The sequence below is a fragment of the Oryx dammah genome, unplaced genomic scaffold (assembly GCF_014754425.2).
Source record: "Oryx dammah isolate SB20612 unplaced genomic scaffold, SCBI_Odam_1.1 HiC_scaffold_23, whole genome shotgun sequence".
In the NCBI taxonomy this organism is placed as follows: domain Eukaryota; kingdom Metazoa; phylum Chordata; class Mammalia; order Artiodactyla; family Bovidae; genus Oryx; species Oryx dammah.
Window position 1 is genome coordinate 96,288,636 of NW_024070207.1, and position 17,773 is coordinate 96,306,408.

Sequence of the window (17,773 nt, forward strand, 5' to 3'; positions counted from 1 at the left end):
AGGGTATGCCTGGGAGGGAGGCCATCTATCTGTAGTTTACCCAGAAGGCTGACTCAAGAACTGAGAAGAGTCCAGGGGCCCTCAGGCCCCACATACCACCACAGGGAGCGTCCCCAGCTCCCACAGAGCTCCTCAAAGAGGGGTGAGCATCGTTCAGAAAAGCGGTTCTCTGAACCGTGGTCCATGGACTAGCTGTGTCAGCCTGGGAGCTTGTTAGGAATGCAAATTCTCAAGCCCCCACCCAAGACACACTGGATCAGAAACTACCTGTTAGCAAGACCTCCAGGTGACTCCTTAGAACTTCAGAGTTGGGGGGTGGCTTTTCTAGAAAATGTGCCCTTCTTAGCTGTGTAAGTTTTGTAGCTACAAAATGAGGCAACCAATGTCTTTGGGGAGGGGAAAAGAGCCAGAAACCGAAAGGATTGAATTAGAACTTGCTTGATTTTTGTCCTGAAGCATGTTGCCAATAAGAGTGGCCAATCTGATTGAAGAGGTGGGATGCTGTGCTGCGTCATAGATGTGGTGTTGCATATTTTGAGAGGAATGTTTCACCCAGGTGGTGCTAGTGGTAAAGAATCTGCCTGCCAATGCAGGAGATGCAAGAGATGCGGGTTCAATCCCTGGGTTGGGAAGATCCCCTGGAAAAGGAAATGGCAAGCCACTCCAACATCCTTGCCTGGAGAATACCATGGACAGAACAGTCTGGCGGGCTGTAGTGCATGGGGTCATAGAGTCAGACATGACTGAGTGCATACTTGTGCACACACACACACACATACACACACATGACAGTAAACACAACTAGATGTCCAGAACAATCTTGGTTTAATCGAAGGCTACAATTAAACTTTTCAGCTTTAAGACATTGAATAATAAAACTTTGTTTATTCTCCCCATGTACTTGGACTTCCCATGAACTCTGAAGAGCCATATAAAAAGTTTGGGGCTCCCTTGATAGGAACCTAATTTATCTCATCTTTACCTCCAGTCCCTGCCACCTGACCTCCACCTTATGTCCCCTTGTCCCAGCTAGGGGTTTGCTCTTGGGGTAGCACAAGGCCACAACACTCCATCGTGTGGGGAACTGGCCTTGCAGGCTCTATCCCATAACTATACATTTCCCGACCTCTTGTTATTGCCATGGAAAAGTAAAAAAGACAAACAACTTGCTTTTTTCTGTTGGGCAAACTATGGCATTTGTAAGTAAAATTGTATTGACGTGCAGCCAAGGCTTGGTCATTTGTGTGTTCTTTATGGCTGCTTTAGCGTCACAGTGGCACCATGGAATAGCATCTAGTGGCACCATTAGAACAGAGACCAGCCATCCCCATGTAACCTACAATCTTTACTCTCTGGCCCTGTACACAGAATGTTTGCTGACCCCTGCCCTAGTCTAGCCTACTCCTTCAGGTACTTGCTAAGTTACTCATCAACTAGTTGGTTAGGATACTTGATATCAAGGTATTGATATGTGACCTCCCCCTTCCAACATATTTACATTGGCATTTTAAGCAGAGCCTTCAAAGAAAGGTTTGATTGCCTTATGTGATTGTTAGAATAATAAAAATGTATATTTCTACCTTTTTTTACATTCTTCTACCACTTCTATCATCCCATACAGAGATATTTCAGTGGAACTGTAATAAAAACTTGGTGTTCTCATACCTGAGGAGTTTAAATTTTCTTTCTCCCATTTAGTCATCATTCATCTTAAATTACTTTTTTGTTTCCTTATTGCCACTGCCGCTACTGATGAGACTTCTTGGCATGTGGCTGAACAGGTCATGGTTCTTGCCAAGGACCAGCTCAGAGGACTGGAACATTTTCTTTAAAAAAAAAATGAGGTTTGGTGGACATCTAACATACTAGTTTCAGGTGGACAACATAATGACCCAATATTTGCATATATTGCAAAATGATCATAACAGTAGTCCATTTAACATCCATCACCATACATAGTTACTAAAAATGGTTTTCTTGTGATAAGACCTTTCAGGATCCACTCCCCTAGCTACTCTCAAATATACAATATAGTTTTATTAACTAGAGTCACCAAGCTGTATATTACATCCCCATAATTTTTTCATTTTATTACTAGAAATTTGTACCTTTTGACCCCCTTCACCCATTTTGCCCAACCCCCACTTTCGGAAAACGACAATCTGTTCTCTATATCCGTGAGTTCAATTTGTTTGAGTTCTTTGGGTTTTTCTTTTAAGATTGCACATGTAAGAGAGATCATATGATATTTTCTCTTTGACTTACTTAACATAATACTCTCAAGGTACATCCATGTTTCAAATGGCAAGAGTTCATTCCTTTTTGTGGCAGCAGAGATACACTTCCTGGGTCTGGGTAGTGAACTTCTCACATAAAAGGGGCAGCCTCATTCCAGCTGCCAAGTTGTGCTTACTCAGTAAGAATGCCATCTGCTAAGGACCTACAGATCTTTTTTATTTGTGACTTACCAACTAAATCAAATCAGAGAGGAGAAGCCTTTCCAAATGATCAATCAAAAATAAAATGTACCTTTTTAGCCTGGTATTTCCCCTGGTCTCATTTGTTTTACATTTCAGCGAACATATATTGGGGCTTCCCAGGTGGCTCAGTGGTAAAGAATCTGCCTGCAATGCAGGAGACATGGTTCAATCCCTGGGTCGGGAAAATCCCCAAGAGAAGGAAATGGCAACCTACTCCAGTATTCTTGCCTGGAGAATCCTATGGACAGAGGAGTCTGGCAAGCTATAGTCCATGGGAGTCACAAGAGTCAGACAACTTAGTGTCTTAGCCTTAGTGACTAAACAACAAGAACAAATGCTGCATTTTTTATATATCATTTTCTTCATCAAGGGACATTGAGGTTGTTTCCATAGCTTGACTATTGTAAATAATGCTGCAGAGAACATGGGGGTGCTTATATCTTTTCAAGTTAGTGTTTTTCGTTGGATAAATATGCAGAAGTAGAATTGCTGGATCATATGGTAGTTCTATTTTTATTTTTTTAATATAAATTTATTTTAATTGGAGGTGAGTTACTTTACAGTATTGTATTGGTTTTGCCATACATCAGCATGAATCCGCCACAGGTATACACATAATGTCCCTTGATGAAGGAAATGATATATATAAAATGCAGTATTTGTTCTTATTGTTATAATGACTAAGGCTAAGAAACTAAGTGGTCTGACTCTTGTGACTCCCATGGACTATAGCTTGCCAGACTCCTCTGTCCATAGGATTCTCCAGGCAAGAATACTGGAGTGGGTTGCCATTTCCTTGGATGTGAGGGCAATCTGGTTGTGACATCTGTCACCCCATTGATCGCCAGTGTTGATTCGGCTGATCTGGCTGGCTAGGCGGGTGTCCCCTTCCTCCCTCACCACTCCATGTGCATCCCTCCCAAAGCTGCATGCTCGGTCAAAGAGAACAACCATCCCCGATAGAGGAGGACCGGTCTTTGGTCAAGGGTATACAAGTAGCTGCGCTCCCCTGCTAGAACCTCCAAACGAGCTCTCAAGGTAGTTCTATTTTTAATTTTTTTGAGTCACTGCCTTACTGTTTGCCCTAGTGGCTGCACCCATTTACATTCCCACCAACAGTACATCAGTTCACTTCAGTTGCTCAGTCGTATCCGACTCTTTGTGACCCCATGGACTGCAGCATGCCAGGCTTCCCTGTCCATCACCAACTCCCGAAGCTTACTCAAACTCATGTCCATTGAGTCGGTGATGCCATCCAACCATCTCATCCTCTGTCATTCTCTTCTCCCACCTTCAGTCTTTCCCAGCATCAGGATCTTTTCCAAAGAGTCAGTTCTTCACATCAGGTGGCTAAAGTATTGGAGTTTCAGCTTCAGCATCAGTCCTTCCAATGAATATTCTGGACTGATTTCCTTTAGGATGGACTGGTTGGATATCCTTGCTATCCAAGGGACTCTCAAGAGTCTTCTCCAACACCACAGTTCAAAACCATCAGTTCTTCAGGGCTCAGCTTTCTTTATAGTTCAACTCTCACATCCACACATGACTACTGGAAAAAACAAAGCTTTGACTACAAGGACCTTTGTTGGCAAAGTAATGTCTCTGCTTTTTAATATGCTGTCTAGGTTGGTCATAACTTTTCTTCCAAGGATCAAGCATCTTTTAATTTCATGGCCGCAGTCACTATCTTTGGTGATTTTGGAGCTCCCCTCCCAAAATAAAGTCTATCACTGTTTCCATTGTTTCCCCATCTATTTGCCATGAAGTGATGGGACCAGATGCCATGATCTTATTTTCCTGAGTGTTGAGTTTTAAGCCAATTTTTTCATTCTCTTCTTTCAGTTTCATTAAGAGGCTCTTTAGTTCTTCTTTGCTTTCTGCCATAAGGGTGGTGTCATCTGCGTATCTGAGGTTATTGATATTTCTCCCCACAGTTTTGATTCCAGCTTGCACTTCATCCAGCCCAGTGTTTCTCATGATGTACTTTGCATACATTAAATAAGCAGGGTGACAATATACAGCCTTTATGTACACCTTTCCCAATTTGGAACTTGTCTGTTGTTCCATGTCCAGTTCTAACTATTTCTTCCTGACCTGCATACAGATTTCTTAGGAGGCAGGTCAGGTGGTCTGGTATTCTCATTTCTTTCAGAATTTTCCACAGTTTGTTGTGATCCACATAGTCAAAGGCTTTGGCATAGTCAATAAAACAGAAGTAGATGTTTTTCTGGGAACTCTCTTGCTTTTTTGATGATCAAACGGATGTTGGGAATTTGATCACTGCTTCCTCTGCCTTTTCTAAATCCAGCTTGAACATCTGGAAGTTCACCTACTGTTGAAGCCTGGCTTGGAGAATTTTGAGCATTATTTTGCTAGTGTGTGAGATGAGTGCAGTTGTGCGGTAGTTTGAGAATTTTCTTGGGCATTGCCTTTCTTTGGAATTCGAATGAAAACTGACCTTTTCCAGTCCTGTGGCCACTGCTGAGTTTTCCAAATTTGCTGCTATATTGAGTGCAGCACTTTCATAGCATCATCTTTCAGGATTTGAAAGAGCTCAACTGGAATTCTATCACCTCCACTAGTTGTTTTTTAGTGATGGCTCCTAAGGCCCATTTGACTTCACATTCCAGGATGTCTGGCTCTAGGTGAGTGATCACACCATCGTGATGATCAGTACATAAGCTTTCCCTTTTCTGTATGTCCTCGATGGCATTTGTTACATGTCTTTTTTCTTTACCCCTTTTGTAGCACTGGTTTATTAAGACTGAATCCCTATCAGTATTTGCAGACTGTCAGTAGTCATGTATGAATGTGAGAGTTGGACTATAAAGAAAGCCGAGCACCAAAGAATTGATGCTTTTGAACTGTGGTGTTGGAGAAGACTCTTGAGAGTCCCTTGAACTACTAGGAGATCCAACCAGTCCATCCTAAAGGAAATCAGTCCTGAATATTCATTGAAAGGACTGATGCTAAAGCTGAAACTCCAATACTTTGGCCACCTGATGTGAAGAACTGACTCACTTGAAAAGACCCTGATGCTGGGAAAGATTGAAGGTGGGAGGAGAAGGGGACGACAGAGGATGAGATGGTTGGATGGCATCACTGACTCAATAGACGTGAGTTTTTGAGTAAGCTCTGGGAGTTGGTGATGGACAGGGAGGCCTGGCGTGCTGCAGTCCATGGGGTTGCCAAGAGTTGGAAATGACTCTGCGACTGAACTGAACTGAAACAATGGGGGAACTGAAGCATCAAAGCAAACACATTAAGGATCATACATAATAGATAAACCCTTAAATTTTCTTATTCCCTCTATTATTATTCCCCTTATTATTTATTTGCTTAAGTAATTCAGTGCATACTGATAGCTTAATGTGAAAGGTGTCGAATTCGTGATCTCCAAAGATTTAGCTTTGGGACCAGGGACCAGGCTTGATCACTCAAGAGCTTTTTGTGTAGCAGAGTTTTATTACGGTATGAAAACAGAGAAAGCTTCTGACAGACATCAGAGGGGAACAGAGAGTGCCCAATGTCTCAAGGTTGTAAAGGTCTTACCAGACTCACTCCCACGATATACATTTTAAGATAATGGGATTAGAACTAACAATAGATTTTACCAGAGCTGCTCCCATAATATACATTTTAAATGACAGGATTAGTCAGAAGGTTCTCAAAAGGGAGAAACATGTCCTCAAGCAGGACACATTGTTTTTATATAATCATTGGTAGAATTTAAGGGAAAACATATCCTTGAGCAATATGAGTTGTTTTGTTGTGTTATCATCTGCTCTGGGCTTAAAGAAATAAACCCTTTGTCTTTTTCTCCTCCTTGAAAACTCCAGAGCCCTTTCTCCTCCTGAGGACTTCTTATCAGCCTACCTAGGAACTGACTCTCAATACTTAACCATTCTTTATGAAACATTTTTGCATAGGCTGCAGATCTTTCTGTGCCTTTATCTTTTGTTTGACTTCCAGCAATTCTGCTGGAATAGCTCTATCTTCTGGTGCCATCTCCTGGGCTTTCTTAAAGTCAGACAATGGTTGATCATATTCTTTGAATCCTGGCCACCCTTGGGCTTTATGGTACAATGCCTTGGTGTTTCAAGGACCTCCAAGCAACTATCAACCACTCCCTGCCAATCAGACATTTTCAGTGGATATCTTCCGTTTGCAAGCTCCAATATTCAGCACACAGCTTAAAGCAACAGGCTGCAGCTTTGATCCACGTGCTTTCTCAATTACAACTTTCGTGCCTTCCACATACCTTAAAACTTTGGTGTATTTTTTTTTAATGGCCATCTCTCAGTTCTGGGATTTGAATAAAGAATTTCCAATGTTTTTAAGTCTTCTGTTACTGATAAAATTTCATCTACATCTTTTAAATCTACATCTGCATCCTCAGAAATCTCGATGACTGTCACCAGAACTATCTTGGGGGAATATTCCCTAATCATCCCCTTCATTCAGTTCTCTGCATTCTGCAATAATGCACAATTTGGCAGTTTTTTGACCTTTCATCTCCACATTTTCCCAAATCCTTGTCACACCCATTCCTTTCATCACCTGCCCGAACACCACGTGTTTCCCATGAGTGAGGAGTCGGAACTGTCATGATGAAGAAGTGAGAATTGCTTGTCTTGCAGCCTGCATTTGCCAGGCTCCATAATTCCCCCTCATTATGCTGATAATAGAAGTTTTCATCTTCAAATTTTTCATCATAAATATTTTCTCTGCCTGTCCCATTCTAATTGGAGAAGTCCCCACCCTGAATCATAAATTTCTTGATTTGATGAAAAAGGCATCCTTTCAATTTCACCACTTCCCTGGTGGCTCAGACAGTAAAGCGTCTGCCTATAATCTGGGAGACCCAGGTTCAATTCCTGGGTCGGGAAGATCCCCTGGAGAAGGCAATGGCACCCCACTCCAGTACTCCTGCCTGGAAAATCCCATGGATGGAGGAGCCTGGCGGGCTACAGTCCATGGGGTCGCAAAGAGTTGGACACGACTGAGTGACTTTTTTTTTTTCAAATAGAGAAGTTTCTCCGTAGTGAGTCCAATGCCTGTTTCTCCTGTACCTGACTACTAAGTCACTTCAGTCATGCCCAACTCTTTGCGACCCCATGGACTGTAGTCCACCAGGCTCCTCTGTCCATGGGATTTTCCAGGCAAGAGTACTGGAGTAGGTTGCCATTTCCTTCTCCAAGGGAATCTTCCTGACCCAGGGATTGAACTCATGTCTCTTATGTCTCCTGCACTGACAGGAGTTCTTTACCACTACCACCACCTGGGTTAGTGTTCTGTACACAATTTTGCTGTACACAATGCTTGAAAATTTTTCTGCAGTTTTGGGCATAATATCTGCAAGCAATTTTAAGGCAATTAGACCATCTTGTTCCCCTCCAGTATCCAGATTGAAGAAGACTACAGGGTTACTGGGGTTGGAGTGCTTAACAGGGGTGAGGAGGAGACAAGTGCAACATTGTGGCCCAAAGACACCATTTACAAGTGACTCAGAGCACTTCACGGAGAAGGCAATGGCACCCCACTCCAGTACTCTTGCCTGGAAAATCCCATGGGTGGAGGAGCCTGGTGAGCTGCAGTCCATGGGGTTGCTAAGAGTCAGACACGACTGAGCGACTTCACTTTGACTTTTCACTTTCATGTACTGGAGAAGGAAATGGCAACCCACTCCAGTGTTCTTGCCTGGAGAATCCCAGGGACTGGGGAGCCTGGTGGGCTGCTGTCTATGGGGTCGCACAGAGTTGGACACGACTGGAGCGACTTAGCAGCAGCAGCAGAGCACTGTATGGCCACACTGCATCCATGTAGACCAGCTGTGCTGTTATGTGTCTCTTTAATGATGGCCCTTCTAATAGGCATTTGGTATTGTCTTATGATTTTGATTTGCTTTTTAATGACTAGTAATATTTAGCATCTTTTCATGTATCTGTTGGCCTTTCATATATTTTCTTTGGAGAGATGTCTATTCAGGCCTTTTGACCATTTTAAAATTGAATTATTTATTTGCTGTTGAGTTAAATGAGTTCTTTAGAGATTCTGGATATTAATCCCTTATCAGATAAATGGCTTGAAAGTGTTTTTTGTTCCCATTTTGTAGGTTGTCTTTATACTTGTTGATAGTTTCTCTTACTGTGCAAAAGCTTCTTAGTTTCATGTAATCCCACTTGTTTTTTGTTTTTTCATTTTGCTGCTAGTGCTTAAGGTGTCATATCCAAAAATCATTGCCAAGAGCTATATCAAGGAGCTCTTTTTCCTGTGTTTTCATCTTGGAATTTCATAGTTTCATATCTTCTATTTAAGTCTCTAATCCATTTCAAGTTCATTTTTGTAAGTAGTATAACCTAAGGTGTTAGTTTCATTTTTTATGTGTGAATATCCAGTTTCTTCAGCACTAGTTGTTAAAAAGACTGACTTTTCTCTATTGAGTATTCTTGGCCCTCTTGTCAAATACAAGTTGACTATATATCCTTGAGTTTATTTCTGGGATCCCAATTCTGTCCCATTTGCTTTTTTTTGTGGGGGAGGGGATGTGTTTTTATGCCAGTACTATACTGTATACAGGTCAGGAAGCAAGAGTTAGAACTGGACATGGGACAACAGACTGGTTCCAAATAGGAAAAGGAGTACGTCGAGGCTGTATATTGTTACCCTGCTTATTTAACTTATATGCAGAGTACATCATGAGAAACACTGGGCTGGAAGAAGCACAAGCTGGAATCAAGATTGCCGGGAGAAATATCAATAACCTCAGATATGCAGATGACACCACTCTTATGGCAGAAAGTAAAGAGGAACTAAAAAGCCTCTTGATGAAAGTGAAAGAGGAGAGTGAAAAAGTTGGCTTAAAGCTCAACATTCAGAAAATGAAGATCATGACATCTGGTCCCATCACTTCATGGCAAATAGATGGGGAAACAGTATCAGACTTCATTTTGGGGGGCTCCAAAATCACTGAAGATGGTGATTGCAGCCATGAAATTAAAAGACGCTTACTCCTTGGAAGGAAAGTTATGGCTAACTTAGATAGCACATTGAAAAGCAGAGACAATACTTTGCCAACAAAGGTCCGTCTAGTCAAGGCTATGGTTTTTCCAGTGATGATGTATGGATGTGAGAGTTGGACTGTGAAGAAAGCTGAGCGCCGAAGAATTGATGCTTTTGAACTGTGGTGTTGAAGAAGACTCTTGAGAGTCCCTTGGACTGCAAGGAGATCCAACTAGTCCATTCTAAAGAGATCAGTCCTGGGTGTTCATTGGAAGGACTGATGCTAAAGCTGAAACTCCAATACTTTGGCCACCTTATGCGAAGAGTTGACTCATTGGAAAAGACCCCGATGCTGGGAGGGATTGGGGGCAGGAGGGGAGGGAACGACAGAGGATGAAATGGCTGGATGACATCACCGACTCAATGGACATGAGTTTGAGTGAACTCCAGGATTTGGTGATGGACAGGGAGGCCTGGTGTGCTGCAATTCATGGGGTCGCAAAGAGTCGGACACAACTGAGTGAGTGACTGAATTGAACTGATACTGTTTGAAGTACCATAGTTTTATAGTATAGCTTGAAATCAGAAAATGTGATGCCTCCTGCGTTGTTCTATTCTCTGAGAATTGCTTGGCTATTTAGGGGTCTTTCGTAGTTCTGTACAAGCTTCAGGATTGTTCTCCCCCCCAACTTGTATAAAAATGCTATTATGCTATTAGATTCTTTCAGCCTTCTATCACTGAGTATGATGTTAGCTGTAGGCTAGTCATATGTGACTTTTATCATGTTTGGTACTTTGTTTCTATACCAAAAACTTTTTTAAAAAATCATGAACATAAGTTGAATTTTGTCAGATGCTTTTTCTCCATCTATTGGGGTGATTTTTTCATTCTATTAATCTGATATATCACATTGATTTTGTGTCTATTGAGCCATCCTGCATTCTGGGTGAAATTCCACTTGGTCATGCTGAGTTATCCTTGTAATGTGCTGCTGAATTCAGTTTGCTAGGATTTTGAGAAATTTTGCACCTATATTAATCAGGGATATTGATCTGTATTTTTCTGATAGTGTCTTTTTCTGGCTTTCCTATCAGGGTAATCCTGACCTCATAAAATGAGTTTGGAAATGTTTCTTCCTTTTCTACTTTTTTTGGAAGGGTTTCAAGGTTACCGTCAATTCTTTACAAACATTCTTTAAATGTTTGGTAACATTCATTAGTGAAGCTGTCTGGTCCTGGGCTTTAATTCATTGGGAGATTAAAAAAAATTTTTTTATTATTTTATTGATTTAATCTCCTTACTAGTAATTGATCTATTCAGACTTTCCATTCCTTCATGATCCACTCTTGATTGTTTTTATGTTTCTAAGAATTTTTCCACTTCTAGGTTGTCGAATTACTGGCATAGAGCTATTCATAATAGCCTCTTATGAACTTTGTATTTCTGTTGTATCAGTTGTAATGTCTCCTTTGACATTTACAATTTTGTTGATTTAGTTTTTTCCTTAGTTTAACTAAAGGAGTGTCAATTTTGTTTATCTTTCAAAGAACCAACTCTTAGTTTGGTTAATCTTTTCTACTGTTTTTCTGTTCTCAGTTTCATTTATTTCTGCTCTAATCTTTATTTCCTTCCCTCTGCTAATTATGGGTTCAGTTTCTTTCTCTAGCTCCTTAAGGCATAATTAGGTTGTTAATTTGGGAAATTTCTTGCTTTTTAATGTTGATTTTTATTGTTGTGCACTTAAGTTTTCATATATTGTCTCCATTTTTGTGTCAAGATACTTTATTTCCCCTTTAATTTCTTCCTAATCCATGTTATTCAGGAGAGTGTTGTTTAATTTCCATGTATTCGTGAATTTTCAGTTTCCTCTTGTTATTGATTTCTTATTTTGTACCATTGTGGTCAGAGAAGATGCTTGGTATAATTTCAATCTTCTTAAACTTTCTAAGACTTGTTTATTTAGTGGCCTAACATATGGTCTGGAGAAGGAAATGGCAACCCACTCCAGTATTCTTGCCTGGAGAATCCTGTGGACGGAGGAGCCTGGTGGGCTGCTGTCCATAGGGTCGCACAGAGTTGGACACGACTGATGCGATTTAGCATGCACGCGTGCATTGGAGAAGAAAATGGCAACCCACTCCAGTATTCTTGCCTGGAGAATCCCAGGGAGCCTGGTGGGCTGCTGTCCATGGGGTCACACAGAGTCTGACATGACTGAAGTGACTTAGCAGCAGCAGCAGCATATGGTCTGTTCTAGAAAATGTTTCATGTGCACTTGAGAAGAATGTGTATTCTGCTGATGTTGGATAGACTATTCTGTGTATGTCTGTTTTGTATATTGGTCTATGCGTGCTAACTCACTTCAGTCATGTCTGACTCTTTGTGAACCTATGGACTATAGCCTGCCAGGCTCTTCTGTCCATGGGATTCTCCAGGCAAGAATACTGGAGTGGGTTGCCATGCCCTCTTCCAGGGGATCTTCCTGACCAGGCATCAAACCCGTGTCTCTTATGTCTCCTGCATTGGCAGATGAGTTCTTTACCACTAGTGCCAGCTGAGAAGCACCTTTTGGTCTATAGAGTTGTTCAAATTTGCTGTTTCTTTATTGATTCTGTCTAGATGATCTATCCATTGTTGAGAGTGGTGTATTAAAGTTCTATTTATTTCTCCTTTTAGGTCTATCAGTTTTTGCTTTATGAATTTCAGTTTTCCAATGTTGGGCACATAAATATGATCATTGTAACTTTTTGATGTATTGATCCTATCATCATTATATAATGACCTTCTTTGTTTCCTATTACCATTTTTAAAATTAAAGCCTATTTTGTCTGATATAACTACTCCTGACTTTTTTGGGTTGTTTGCTTAAAATATTTTTCCATCCCTTTAGATTTCCTTTGTATGTCTTGAAGGCCAAAATGATTCTTGCAATGAGCATATCATTGGATCTTTTATAAAAATCCATTTATCCATTTGGTTTCTCATTTAGAGAACTAGATCCATTTGCATTTAAAGTTATTATTGATAAATAAGAAGATACTGCCATTTTGTTAATTGTTTTCTGGTTGTTTTATAGATAAGCTGTTTCTTCTTTTCGTTCATTGTGTTTTGAAGTGTGGTATTAGTATGCTTTGACTTTATCATACTTTTTTGTAATTCAGGTTTTTCCCTTCTTGTTACCATATGAGCATGCGTTTTAAGTCACTTCAGTCATGTCCGATTCTTTGCGACCCTATAGACCATAGCCCATCAGGCTCCTCTGTCCATGGGATTCTCCAGGCGAAAATACTGGACTGGGTTCCATGCCCTCCTTTAGGGGATCTTTCCAACCCAGGGATCGAACCCACGTCTCTTATGTCTCCTGCATTGGCAGCCAGGTTCTTTACCACTAGCACCACCTGAGAAGCTGTTACCATGAGGCTTACATTAAAAAAAAAAAAAAAACCTTAAAATTATAACACACTATTTTAAACTAATATCAACTTAATTTCAATCAAATCCTAAGCTTTATACTTTAAATTATACTCCCTTCCCATTTTAGGTTATTGATGTTACAATTTACATAGTTTTTAATATTGTATACTTCATAACTTTAAATTGTATACCTCAGATTATTGTAATTTTAGTTATTTTTACTATGTTAGTATTTTTTTAACTAAGTTTCTGTAGCTTTAAAAAATGTTTTATATTGGATTATAGTTGATTAACAATATTAGTTTCAGATGTACAGCAAAGTAATGCAGTTATATATAGACATATACATGTATCTATTTCAAATTCTTTTCCCACTTTGGTTATTACAAAAAATTGAGCAGAGTTCCCTGTGCTATACAATAGGTCCTTGTTGATTATGTATTTTAAATATAGCAGTGTGTACCTGTCAAACCCCTGCTCTCTCCCCTCCCTGCCCTTCACCCTGATAACCATAGTTCATTCTCTGAGTCTGCTTCTGCTTTGCATAGTGAGTTCCTTTGTGTCACTTTTTAAGATTCTGCATACTAGTGATGTCATGCATTTGTCTTTCTCTTTCTGACTTACTATGATAAACTCCAGGTCCATCCATGTTTCTGCAAATGGCATTATTGCATTCTTTTTATGCCTGAATAAGATTCCAGTGTATATATGTACCACATCTTCTTTATCCATTCATCAGTGGACATTTAGGTTACTTCCATGTCTTGGATATTGTAGATAGTGCTGCAATGAACATTGTGGTGTGTGTATCCTTTTAAACCATGTTTTTCTTTTGATGTATGCCCACGACTGATGTGACTTAGCAGCAGCAGCAGGAGTATCACTATTTTTAGTTTTTTAAGAAACCTCCACACTGTTCTCCATAATCCCTGTACCAATTTAAATTCCCACCAACAGTGTAGGAAGGTTCCATTTTCTCCACACTCTCTCTGGCATTTATTATTTGTAGACTTTTTATTCCTAGATTTTTTTAAGAGCCTCCATACAGTTCTCCATAGTGGCTGTATCAATTTACATTCCCACCAACAGTACAAGAGGGTTCCCTTTTCTCCATATCTTCTCTAGCATTTATTGTTTGTAGATTTTTTTTTGATGATGGCCATTCTGATCAGTGTGAAGTGATACCTCATTGTAGTTTTGACTTGCATTTTTATAGTAATGAGCAATGTTGAGCATCTTTTCATGTGTTTATTGACCATCTGTATGTCTTCTTTGGAGAAATGTCTGTTTAGGTCTTCTGCCCATTTTTTGATTGTGCTGTTTGTTTTTTCTATATTGAGTCGTATGAGCTGTTTGCTATTTTGAATATTAACCCCTTGTCAGTTGGCCTTATTTGCAAATATTTTCTCCCATTCTGTAGGTTGTCTTTTCATTTTGCTGGTGGTTTCCTTTGCTGCACAAAAGCTTATAAATTGGATTAGGTTCCATTTGTTTATTTTTGCTTTTATTTCTTTTGCCTTGGGAGACTGATCTAAGAAAACATTTCTATGATCTATGTCGAAGAAGGTGCACTTGAGAAGAATGTGTTTTCTGCTACTTTGGGATGAAATGCTACATGAATATCAATTCCATCTGGTCTAATGTATCATCTAAGGCCTGGGTTTCTTTATTGATTTTCTGTCTGGATAATCTATCCATTGATGAAATTGGGGTGTGAAAGTCCCCCACTATTATTGTGTTACTGTCAATTTCTCCTTTTATGTCTATTAGTATTTGCCTTATATATTGAGGTGCTCTCCATCTGTGCATCCATTCTTTTTCTGAGATCATGAATTATCTTTACCATCATTACTCTGAATTGTTTTTCAGGCAGATTGCCTATCTCCATTTCACTTATTTGTTCTTCTGGAGTTTTATCTTGTTCCTTCATCTGGGACATATACCTCTGCTGTCTCATTTTGTCTAATTTTCTGATTGCAGTTTCCACTCTGCAGGCTACAGGCTGTAGTTCTTCTTTCTTCTGTCTGTCCGCTTATGAATGAGGCAGTCTTAAGAGGATTGTGTAGGCTTCCTGGTGGGAGGGATTAGTTCCTGCCCACTGGTAGGTGGAGCTGGGTCCTGTCCATCTCCTGGGCAGGGCCATGTCCATCTCCTGGGCAGGGTAATGTCAAGGGGTGTGTTTAGTAGGCAGCTGTGTGCTCAGGATGACTTAAAACAGTCTCACAAGTGGGGCTGTTTTCCTGTCCTGTTGGTTGTTTAGCTTGAGGCATCTGGTGGCCTCTAGCAGGGCTCATGCTCATGTGTATTCCCAAGAACTACTGCTGTGATTGTCTGTCCAACAGTGAGCCACAGCTGCCTCCCCTAACCTCTGCAGGTGACCGTCCAATACTAGCAGGTAGGTCTGGCTCAGTCTCTTATGAGGTCACTGATTTCTTTCCCCTGGTCCCTGGTGTGCCAAAGACCTTGTGTGTGCCCTCCAAAGTGGAGTTTCTGTTTTCTCCAGTCCTATGGAATTCCTGTGATTAAACCCCACTGCCTTCAAAGCTAGAGGATTTGGAGGCTCCTCTTCCTGTTGCCAAACCCCCTAGCTGAGGAGCCTGATGTGGGGCTCAGAACTTCCACTTCTGTATACAACTTCTGTGGTGTAATTATTTTCCAGTTTGTGGCCTGCCCACCTGATGGCCAGGAGTTGATTTAATCACTTTTGCGCCGCCCCCCCATCCCCCCGCATCTTGTAGCTCCTTCTTTGTCTTTGGATGTAGGGTATCTTTTTTGCTAGGTTCTAGTTTTTTTTTGCGGAGGAGGCAATGGCACCCCACTCCAGTACTCTTGCCTGGAAAATCCCATGGACGGAGGAGCCTGGTGGGCTGCAGTCCATGGGGTCGCTAAGAGTCGGACATGACTGAGCGACTTCACTTTCACTTTTCACTTTCATGCACTGGAGAAGGAAATGGCAACCCACTTCAGTGTTCTTGCCTGGAGAATCCCAGGGACGGAGGAATCTGGTGGGCTGCCATCTATGGGGTCGCACAGAGTTGGACACAACCAAAGTGACTTAGCAGCAGCCCCAGCATTTTTTTGTTGGTTGTTCAGAAGTTAGTTATTTTGGTGGTTTCCTCAGAAGAGGTGAGCTCACATCCTTCTACTCTGCCATCTTGTCTCTGTCTACCATGGTTGTTTTTTAACTTTTAAATTAGAGCTGTAAGTGAATTATATACCACTATTACCATATTACAGAACCCAACTTTGACTAAGTTTCCCCCTTTCCGGTGAGTTTTACACTGCCTTCTTATGTTCTTATGATGTTAGTTATTGTCCTTTCATAGTTATTCCTCAGTCCTTGCAGGGGATAGGTTGCAAGACTCACTGTGGCCCCCAAATCTGTGGATGCTTACATCCCATTATCTATGGGTTCCATAGGCATTGATCTTCTGGTTCTACATATAGTATCTGGTCCATGGTTGGTTGAATTTGTGGATCTGTAACTTGTGGGTATGGAGGGCTGACTGTACTTCTACTCAAAGAATTCTTGTAAAGCAGGTCTAATGGTGATGAACTCTCTCAGCTTTTGTTTTTTCAGAAAAGTATTTGTCTCTCTTTTATTTACTGGGAGCTTTACTGGATATGGAATTTCTAGGGTTGACAGTTTTTCCTCCCAATATTTTGAATATGTCATACCATTCTCCTCTGGTCTGAAAAGTCTCCATTATTAAACCACTGGTAGTCTTATGGAGGTCCCCTTGTATGTAACTTTTCTCTTTTCTTTTGTTGCTTTAAAAATGCTTTGGTTTTGTCTTTTGACAATTTAATTATAATATGTCCTGGTGTAGCCTATTTGGGTTCAATCTATTTGGCATCCTTTTCGGATCTAGATGTCTAGTTCTCTCCCAAGGATTGGGAATTTTTCAGCCATTATTTACTGAAATACACTTTTTGTCCCTTTCCTCCTTCTATAATTCCCAGAATGCAAATATTTTTCATTGTGTCCTATAAGTCTCTTCGGCTCTCTTCAATCTTTTTCATTATTTTTCCTTTTTGTTCCTCTGACTGGATAATTTCAAATGATCTGTTTCCCAGGTTTCTTATTTTTCTGCATAGTTGAGTCTGCTTTTGAGGCTCTCTGTTGAATTTTTCAGTTATTTTATTATTCAGCTGTATGATTTTTTTTCATGGTTTATATTTCTTTGTCAAACTCCTGTTCATTTTTCTAATTTCATTTAGTTGTCTGTTCTTATAGCTCACAAAACCTCCTTAAGAGAATTATTCTGAATTCTTTGAAAGTTCATAGCTCTCCAATTTCTTAGGGTCAGTTATTGGCCCTTTATTAATTATATTTGGTGGTATCAGACACACTTGCTTTTTCATGATCCTCGATTCTTTTTATCAGTATCTATTCATTTGAGTATGTGATCTCCTTTTCCAGACAGTTCAGGTTTACTTTGGCAGAGAGAATTCTTCAGTCAGCTCTGTTAGGTTTCTGGACATATCTGCTGGTAATGTCCTTGGGAAGGTGGGGCTTGCTACTAGGGTCTGGTTGGCTGAAGCATCGGTTTGAGCTCTGAGCTTGGTGGCGGGGGTGTGCCATTGACTGAGAACAGCTGGGTAGGTCTGCCATCTTAGTTCCCTGCCCAAATGCAGCTGTAGGATGTGCTTCATGAATTCTAGATTCTCCTCAGGCTTACTAGATGCTTTAGACTGGGTAATATGCCCAGCTGTAGGTGTGGCTATGAATTAGCTTCCCTCCTCTGGCAAAGCAGCAGGAAGGGACCCAGAGTTGGCATGGCTCATGGTCTGGGGACCCAAGTCAAACAAGAGTGTGCACTGAATATTTTGCCTAGGTAAGGACACCAGTTTTGCTCTGCAGACAGAGAAAGCT

General features: G+C 40.7%; 1 protein-coding gene and 1 pseudogene across 2 annotated transcripts in view; one reads left to right on the plus strand and one right to left on the minus strand.

Annotated features, from left to right (window-relative positions):
• The window catches only part of SRPX (sushi repeat containing protein X-linked), a 149,908-nt gene that overhangs the window by 91,886 nt on the left and 40,249 nt on the right, over window positions 1-17,773 (plus strand). The window lies entirely within an intron of this gene.
• Window positions 82-10,449, minus strand: LOC120882486 (annotated as a pseudogene).